The sequence below is a fragment of the Callorhinchus milii genome, unplaced genomic scaffold (assembly GCF_018977255.1).
Source record: "Callorhinchus milii isolate IMCB2004 unplaced genomic scaffold, IMCB_Cmil_1.0 Scaffold14, whole genome shotgun sequence".
NCBI lineage: Eukaryota > Metazoa > Chordata > Chondrichthyes > Chimaeriformes > Callorhinchidae > Callorhinchus > Callorhinchus milii.
The window spans coordinates 1,383,705-1,392,830 of record NW_024704755.1 but is presented as its reverse complement, the minus strand read 5'-3'; the positions used below and the strand labels follow the sequence as shown (position 1 = coordinate 1,392,830).

Genomic DNA, 9,126 nt, shown 5'->3' with positions numbered 1-9,126 from the left:
TCTGTGCATTTGATACCGGGACCTGTACGGTCTTGAGACCTTTTTGTCTTAAAAAATAACGATCTTTGCAAATTGCTTCACGGAATTTTACAGTAACATGTGTCGCCTGTATTTTTTAGGCGAATGAGGATAGCCACTTTGCCTACAGCAACGTTCCACCAAACAGCTGTGGAGTGAAAGATTAATTTTATTTATCTAAGAGGATTATTGGCCGGACATCAAGAGAACCTCCTTTCTCTTTTCAACAACAACAACAAAATTACATTTATATAGCGCCTTTCACGTTGGGAGGACGTCTCAAGGCACTGGAAATAAAATAGCACTGCGGGATCTTTAAAGTCCACCTGTACAGACAGACAGACAGAGAGAGCTCGGTTTAACGCACCATCCGGTGCCTCTGATACTCAGCGCTCCACCCTAGCCCTGTGCTGAAGGGTCAGCCTAGACTGTGAGCTCGAAGTCCCGACGTGGGGGTTTGAACCCACAACTCGGAGACGAAGGTGCTACACTGTCTGAACCAGTCGGGATTAAAAAAATATAAGATGCATTTGTGGAAAATCCTGAAGCTCAGTTTTAAATGGGAAGCTCTGTTTTTAAAAAGAACACACAACTGTCTCCTGAATTGAAGAATTTTCCACAATTTAATGCATTGTTTGAATTTCACGGATGGTCTCAGATGCAAAGATTAGTTGAACACTGACGTACCCCTCCCTTGCGTCCCCAAAAGGTATAATTTAGCTCTCTGAGCTGACAATGTTGGGCATAGAATAAGAGAGAGATCCAGTCACCAAGTGTATTAAAATACACTGTGCGTTCCGCTTTAATGAGTCCCAGTGTTTGAACAAAAATAAACTGAAGAACATTTTCGCTTCTTCCAACCCCCACTCACACACACCACACATCCCCCCACCCCCCCACTCCACCCTTACAGAACCCGAACTCGAGAAGTCTGAAAGTGCATCAACTCAACGCCAGTGCTGAAAATGAAATTGGAAAACTTCTGCTCGGTCTATAATAAATGATAATAATAGCAAACACTTGTTTATCATACGCTCTGTCCCATGGCTATTCTAGGCTTTCAGTCTAGCGGACAGCCAGTGAGGACACACGTGGCCATTAAATATAACCTCCCTCCCATGGCAATCTGCCAGCTACACAGTCAGCGTCTCTCACCCACCCCAGAGGCTGACGGTAAACAAGGCTGTTGCATCTTACACACACATAATCATTTCAGTTTGGTTATACTACAGCCTATGCCCTGACTAGCCAAGGCTCACTCAGGAACGATCCCTTGCAGCGCTGGCTATCACTGGGAGAACCTTTCTCCTCTTTTCTCCTCTGTTTGTTTGCTCTCTATCTTTCTCTCTTGGAACACATTGGTTCCGATAAGGAACCTCAGTAGAAAAATGTTTGTCTGAACGCATCGAGGAACACCAAAACACACAAATCTTCAATACATAGTATAAATAGATTATGTTTATATGTATATATATATATATATTAAAAAATCTAAGCAATTAACTTTTTTTTAAGAACAGGATAGAAAAATGAAACAAAAGTGATGGGTTTTGTAATTTATGTTTACGCTTTCAGATCAGGCGTCTTTTACACGTTCATTTGTTTCCACCCTCGGATTATAAATACTCAGTCGCCACTGCGGAAACTCTGATGCCATCTGCTCCCCTCGCCAGCCAGGGTCCCGGGACACAGAGTGACCGCCCCACTCCGGCCTCCTCACACTTTGTACTTCTCCTTCCCTCGTTCACTGATAACACAAATGTGCTTTGAGCAAGAAAAGGTTAGATAAGCCACGGGAGCCAGCAACGCTTCAACAACAACTTGCAATTTATACAGAGATTTATATTGAGATATGATACGGCACCTTGTCAAATGCAAGGATTATTATTATAACAAATTGCATTTTGACAGCAACAAATTGTCAACCAATTTGCCTGAATGCAGCGATGTTCCATAATCAGCCGTGAAGTGAATGCCTGATTTTATCAGGGGGAGTTGTTGGCTCGAGTGAGAGAGAAAGAGAAATTCCCTTCTCTTTTTGAATAGCGCTGCAAGATCTTTAACATTCGCCCAAACGGGCAGACTGGACCCGGGTTTAACCTCTGATCTGAATGACCGGAACCTCTGAAAATGAGGCACATTTACCCCCAACTGCAGAACTGTATTCGACGGTCAGCCCAAGCTGTCAGCCTAATTACTGGACTGGAATATCTCCAATGGGCTGCGGCGATGATGTGGGGGCTTGAACCCACAACCGTTTGACTCAGACGTGAGAGCTAAAACCAGCTGAGCCAGTCCAGCTCCTTCGTATAGGAAAAAAACAAAGCGCTCCTGCTTTTAATGTCAATGTTACGTAGGTTTCGCTGTTACTTACGTTCAGGTCACGAAATACTCGTTGTAGTCCAGTGCGTATCCCACCACAAATTTATCTGGAATTTCGAACCCTACGACTAAACAAATCAGAGCAAGTGTTAGACAGACAGAAGTTCGGGGGTGGGGTGGTGGGGAGAGGGTGGGGGTTCATATTTTTAATTCTTACTCTTCCTACTCACAGTCCGGTCTGTATCCGAGACTCCGGGGGGTCCTCTTAAGCAACAAGCTGTGAACACATTTTTCCAGAAATAAAGCCGTCAGCTCCACAAATCGTCTTGCAAACTAAAGCAAGTCAATTAACCCGTGTCACTGTAGCCAATTCGGTCATCTTCTCACCCCCCCACCCCACCATCCCTCCAACCCCCAAGCTTGGGTGCAAACCCTCGACTGTCCAGCACCTTGGGATGCCCTGCTGACGTGCAAGGGGCTGTGTAAATGCAATTTTATTGTTATTGTTCATTGTAATTGTTCCGCAAACAGTCAATTAAGTGGGTGGCCAGTTCAGCCGGTGGATTCAAACTCCCTTCTCTTTTCCAGTAGCGATTTACGTGCTATTTATCTTTAACATCCACCTGAACAGTCACAGACGGGACCTCGGTTTAACATCTCATACAAAGGTTGACACCTCCAACAGGTTTCCCTTTTGCACCCCTGCCCCACGCACACACCCGCCACCCCCCGTCACTGCATTGGAGCTTCAGCCTAGACTTTGCGCTCAAGTCAAGATCCCCCGACCTTCTGGCTCAGAGCCAAGCACATGCGTCCTATTGAAGCCGTGTGACTATGGCAATTGTTCTGTTCACCATCATTTGCCCACCTCACGACTTTGACCATTTGGGGCTTGTGGTCCTCCAGAAGTTTTAGAAGCTTCTTCATTGTGCTTCCAGTTTCTACAATGTCCTGGAAGGTAAACAGCACAATAATAATAATATTCGATCCACGGCTGTTTGTGGGGACGCTGCTGTGTGCAATTGGCTGCCGTGTTTCGCCCACAAAATATACAGTCAATTCACTTTGCAGTGCATCCTGTGAAGCACTTTGAGATGTCTCGAAGACGTGATAAGGCGCTGTATCAAATGCGAGGATTATTATTATTATAATCACATCCTCAAGACATCTCAGATTATTATTATAAATGCACTGAGTGTAACCCAGTGATAACTCCGGCAAACACTATTTCACTTAGGTTTGCAAATGTAATACAGACACACACAGATAACATACATAAGTCAATGTCACCCCTCTCCCAGCAAGAAATACTGTACTTTCATTTTCTAGGTTTTATTTCTCTGGTCTCTCTTTGTCCACCCATTGCCATGCAATAATAAGTAATAATTAATAATGATCCTAGCGTTTGATTCAGCTACAACGACTTACCTCAACGATTAAGATGTTCTGCGTCGAGGTGGCACCAGAGCAAAAGAAAGAGAAAACAAAATGAAAATTAAGGAGAGTGAAAGAACTTTCACTTTTACCGGGCCCTACTATGTTGGAATGTGAGGAGTTCAAAAATGTTACGGAGGTGGGTGTGTGGTTGTTCAGGTAAATAGGGATAAACTACTGTTTTCTGGGTGAGTAGAGAGAAAGTGTAAATTTAAGATCATCACCAAATATAAACAAAGGGAGCGTTGAGGAGAATTTTATTGACCCTCGTGCCCCCTGTTCCAACATTGGTAGCCACCATGCCATTATGCCCCGAAACTCTGGAACACTCTCCCCCAAGCCCTCCGCCTTGCCCCCTGCTCCCCCATCTTCAGATCGTGCCTATGGCCACCATATGTGTAAATGCAAGTTGTTGGAAATAGTTGCGACTCACCTTCCCAGTCAACTGACACAGGTCATGATCTCCAACAACTTTCACTTCCACGACCATCTGATCGTTCTACCGGGAGAGAAAGAGAAGAGGTATCAATCCCCAGAGAAACACCGATTGCCACCTGTTACACGTTACTCCATACAATACTGTTTATGTGTGATATGTATACATTGGCAGCACTCGGAGGGGCTGAGATTCTTCCCATGCAGCTACTGTTAACCCTCATAAAGAGAGGACCCAGCGAAGGGATTGAGACAGGGAGTTGTCATTTAATCTTCCCCTCTCCTTCTCTCCCCTCCCCTCACCCGCCCATCCATATCCCCCCCGTGCTTCGCTTTGTGTAAGAGAATACTTACACAACAGTACCTCTTTAACCTGATGAAGTCAATGGTCATTGGGAGGGATTCATTCTGGTTCCTGTTCAAGGCTTTGATGTAGTCTAAAAGATCAGCAAAGAATTTGTAACCTCCTTTCAACACGCAGAGCACGATAATGTGATGGCCTCTCATGTCTCTCATTATGTCTCTGGCCAAGCGTTCAGTCCTAACGGAGGTGGGGGGGAGAGGGAGGAGGGAAAACACAGGTAGAATTTGGAATCACAGAATCTACAGCAAAGGGGGTATGCAATCAACACATCAATCACAATTGCTGGTACCAGCTCGTTTACAGTGCCTCGCACTCAGTGGGACTCCAGTGCCAGGCACTATGTGAAATGTTTGGATCATTAATGGTTATTCAAATCGATTTTGGTTTAAAGAAAAATCTCAACTCGTACCGATCCATAATAAGGCCGTGAGGAATAAATACTCTCTCCAGATCCTCAGCGTAATGCTTGGGGATGCAAAACAAATCCGGGTCGTAGCCTCGTTCGTCATCGCTGATCTGCGGAAAGACGACCGAGTTAATAGCCCACATCCATTCGCGGAATTCGGAGAATCTTACAGCACAGAAGGAGGCCATTCGGCCCATCGTGCCCGCACCGGCTCTTTGAAATAGCTATCCGACTAGTCCCACTTCCCTTGCTTTTACCCCATAGCCCTGCAAATTCAACGACTACTACTTGCTTTCATATAGAGCTCTTTTAAGCATCTCAAAGCGCTTAAACCCACATCACAGTATGGATCCTTTGGAGCATAAACACTGACCGATTTGCCACCAGTTGGAGCGAGCAACCCATTTCTGCGCTGTAACCTTGTACACGATTCTTTCTTAAGAGCCCAAAACTCCTCATCCATCCCCCAACCCCAACACCCTCTCCCACTCCACAATTTACATACGACCTAGAGACGTCTAAAAACCCAAGCCTGGAGTGATTGAACCACGACTCGATCTGTTTCCATTCCCAGCCCTAAGGAGCGCTCCCCGTTATGAACTTAGCCACTCGCTGACCTTTCCTAAACATTGAAAAGGGAGAGAGAAAAGAAAGAAAATCGATGGGAGCATTAGTACAGCCATAAACCTTATTTTCCCAGTACCGATTGTGTGAAAGATAAATGATCTTTAAGACAAAATTACTCGTGTTCCTCAAATCTCGCAGGGCAGGCACAGTAAAACACAATTTACCACAGTTCAGGGAAGATGTTAACAATTGACTTTTGTGCTGGGAGGATTAGTCTGTTATGAAATAAGGAAGGAATAAAACATCGGCAACAACAAGTCTCGAGAGCTTCGCATTAGATTTGTTTTTCTGCCGAGGGAGGAAGGGGGTCGGGGGTGTGTGTGTGGAAAGTAAGGCAGAGCGGTGAAAATAGATACCCTGACAGACAGTGCCAATAACCATTTAGCATTTTGCTGTGTGCGATTGGCTGCCGCATTTCGCCCACAAAATACACAGTCAATCCACTTTAAGATGTATCCGGTGAAGCGCTTTGAGACATCTCAACAACGTGATAAGGCGCTCTATCAAAGGCGAGGATTATTATCATTTCACAACCCATTTCAAATCAGCTGTGCAACCAAAATAATTAATAATAAAAATCCTCGCATTCGATACAGCGCCTTTCGCATCAGGACGACGTCGCAGAGCGCTTTGCGGGATATACCGTAAAGTGCAGTGACTGCGCGTTTCGCAAATAACAATCCACATTAAAATAAAACTCTCCACAGACCTTTTTGCAGTATACCGTCACCATCAGTGATGGAGATGGAACTATCACATACGCGCAAGCAAATGGGGAGACCGGGGAATCAGTACAACTTGTAATTTAATATGATCATAATCCTTGCATTTAATACAGCGCATTATCACATCATTGAGACTCCCCAAAGCGCTTCACAGAATACACCGTAAAGTGAATCGACTGTGAATCTTGTGGGAGGATAAACCGACAGCCAATTTCTCGCAGCGCTTGTCAAAATTAGAAGGAAAACAAACGGTGGCACCTTTGCTTTCTTATTGCACTTAAGTCTTCCAAGCCCTCAGCAGCAACCTTCTCAAAGGCATTGCAAGTGCTTTAATGTACAGCACTTTACTGCCTTGTCGCCTGTTGAGCAGCAGGAAAATGAGCAGAGAAGCTAATAGTGGTGGGGGGGCAATACAGGGAAACAATTTGGGAAAGTACGACAAGATTTTGCAAAATAAATAAGAGAATAATACATCTATGCAAACACACACACACACACACAGACAGACACACAGAGAGAAACACACACACACACAGACAGACACACAGAGAGAAACACACACAGAGAGAAACACACACAGAGAAATACACACACACAGAGATACACACACAGAGAGATACACACACACAGAGATACACACACAGAGACACACACACACACAGACAGACAGACAGACACACACACAGACACACACACAGACAAACACAGACACACACCTGCAGACAAACACACCCAGACACAGACACACACAGACACACACACAGACTGTTGGCTAAAGCCAGTTCAGATGGCACCTTACCAGCAGTCCTGAAGCCATTGCAAAATTTGCTTTCAGTCAAAGGGACTTGTGTGTGTGTGTGTGTGTTTCACAGCTCAGGCTGTGTCTGGTGTGTGTGTGTGTGGTGTGTGTAGTGTGTTTCACAGCTCAGGCTGTGTGTGGTGTGTGTGTGTGGTGTGTGTAGTGTGTTTCACAGCTCAGGCTGTGTCTGGTGTGTGTGTGTGTGGTGTGTGTAGTGTGTTTCACAGCTCAGGCTGTGTGTGGTGTGTGTGTGGTGTGTGTTTCACAGCTCAGGCTGTGTGTGGTGTGTGTGTGTGTGGTGTGTGTGTGTGTGTGTTTCACAGCTCAGGCTGTGTGTGGTGTGTGTGTGTGTGTTTCACAGCTCAGGCTGTGTGTGGTGTGTGTGTGGTGTGTGTTTCACAGCTCAGGCTGTGTGTGGTGTGTGTGTGGTGTGTGTTTCACAGCTCAGGCTGTGTGTGTAGTGTGTGTTTCACAGCTCAGGCTGTGTGTGGTGTGTGTGTGGTGTTTGTGTGTTGTGTGTGTGTTGTGCTGTGTGTGTGTAGTGCTGTGTGTGTGTAGTGGTGTGTGTGTTGTGCTGTGTGTGTGGTGTGTGTGTTGTGCTGTGTGTGTGTAGTGCTGTGTGTGTGTAGTGGTGTGTGTGTTGTGCTGTGTGTGTGGTGTGTGTGTTGTGCTGTGTGTGTGTGGTGCTGTGTGTGTGTGGGTGTGTGTGGTGTGTGTGTGTGGGTGTGTCAGGGGTTTGCAATAGCTGTGTGTGTGGGTGTGTGTGTGGGTGTGTGTGTGTGGTGCTGTGGGTGTGTGTGGGTGTGTGTGTGTGTCAGGGGTTTGCAATAGCTGTGTGTGTGGGTGTGTGTGTGTGTGTGGGTGTGTGTGGTGTGTGTGGTGTGGTGTGTTGTGTGGGTGTGTGTGTGTGTGTGGGGTGTGTGTGTGGTGTGTGTGTGTGGTGGTGGTGTGTGTGTGGGTGTGTGTGTGTGTGTGTGTGGGGCTGTGTGTGTGTGGGTGTGTGTATGTGTGGGTGTGTGGGTGTGTGGGTGTGTGGGTGTGTGTGTGTGTGGTGTGGGTGTGTGTGTGTGGGGTGTGTGTGTGTGTGGGTGTGTGTGTGTGTGTGTGTGTATGTGTGGGTGTGGGGTGTGTGTGTGGGTGTGTGTGTGTGTGTGGGTGTGTGTGTGTGTGTGTGTGGGTGTGTGTGTGGGTGTGGGTGTGTGTGTGGGTGTGTGTGTGTGTGTGTGTGGGTGTGTGTGTGGGTGTGGGTGTGTGTGGGGTGTGTGTGTGTGGGGGTGTGTGTGGGTGTGTGTGTGGGGGTGTGTGTGTGTGTGTGTAGGTGTGTGTGTGTGGGTGGGTGTGTGGGTGTGTGTGGGTGTGTGTGTGGGTGTGGGTGTGTGTGGGGGTGTGTGTGTGTGTGGGTGTGTGTGTGGGTGTGTGTGTGTGTGTGGGTGTGTGTGGGTGGGTGTGTGGGTGTGTGTGGGTGTGTGTGTGGGTGTGGGTGTGTGTGTGTAGGTGTGTGTGTGTGGGTGTGTGTGTGGGTGTGTGTGTGTGGGTGTGTGTGTGGGTGTGTGTGTGGGGTGTGTGTCAGGGGTTTGCAATAGCTGTGGGTGTGTGTGTTGGAGCCTTGACCTCCGCTAATGGACCGCCCCCACCGGGCAGTGCGGCCCCACTGACCACTCACTCACCCACTGACCCACAGCAGCGCAGTCACAGTCGGGGCTCAAACAGCTGAGCTGCCGCTGACGTCACCGGCTCTCGCCCCGCCCCCCGCACGTCAATCAACCCGTCACCACCAGTCAGTCAGTCACACGCCCCGCCCCCGGCCCCGCCCCCGGCCCCGCCCCCTACCCCACGCCCACCTCGTCCAGTGCTAACACACCAGGTGAGGGTCAACCAGGTGAGGGTCAACCAAGTGATGGTCAACCAGGTGAGGGTTAACCAGGTGAGGGTCAACCTGGTGAGGGTCAACCAGGTGATGGTCAACCCAAGTGATAGTCAACCAGGTGATGGTCAA

At 47.5% G+C, this 9,126-nt stretch overlaps 1 pseudogene; it reads right to left on the bottom strand.

The window, feature by feature from the left end:
- Positions 1 to 792: 792 nt before the first annotated feature.
- On the bottom strand, positions 793 to 7,224 carry LOC103189153 (annotated as a pseudogene).
- Positions 7,225 to 9,126: the final 1,902 nt, after the last annotated feature.